The following is a 616-nucleotide window of genomic DNA, read 5'->3' on the forward strand; positions in this document are numbered from 1 at the left end:
CTAAACATCCACTGGACTGACTATGTGACCAACACATCTGTCCTTGAACAGGCAGCAGTCACGAGCATTGAGGCCATGCTGCTGAGAACACAGCTGCACTGGGCAGGGCACGTCTCCAGGATGCAGGACTGCTGCCCCCCTAAGATCGTGCTCCATGAACTTGCCACGGGCTGCTGCAAGAGAGGAGCCCCGAAGAGGAGATACAAGGACTGCCTGAAACAATCCCTCAGCCTTGGCAATATTGATCACCACCATTGGTCTACTCTGGCCTCCAATCAGGAGGCCTGGAGGCACACCATCTATAACGCTGCTGCTGCTTTTGAGAACACACGCAGGATCACTCTCAAGGAGAAGAGACAGCGCAGAAAGAATCGCGTCTCGTCGATGTCACCTGGGGAGTCTTTCTGCTGCACCTTCTGCAACCAGACTTGTCTGTCTCGCATTGGCCTTTTTAGCCATCAGCACACTTATAGCAAGTGTGGGTAGAGCCCCTCTCAAATCTTTGTTCGCGAAGCCTAGCCATGATGATGATATTTACCACTCTTTATTAATGAAAATCTTTTCTCTAAGTCTCAGGTCTTGTGTACATTCCTTCTAGTTTGACTAAAAGAATCCA

The sequence above is a fragment of the Empidonax traillii genome, unplaced genomic scaffold (assembly GCF_003031625.1).
Source record: "Empidonax traillii isolate 1590-97213 ecotype Southwest subspecies unplaced genomic scaffold, ASM303162v1 scaffold74:size2480735, whole genome shotgun sequence".
NCBI lineage: Eukaryota > Metazoa > Chordata > Aves > Passeriformes > Tyrannidae > Empidonax > Empidonax traillii.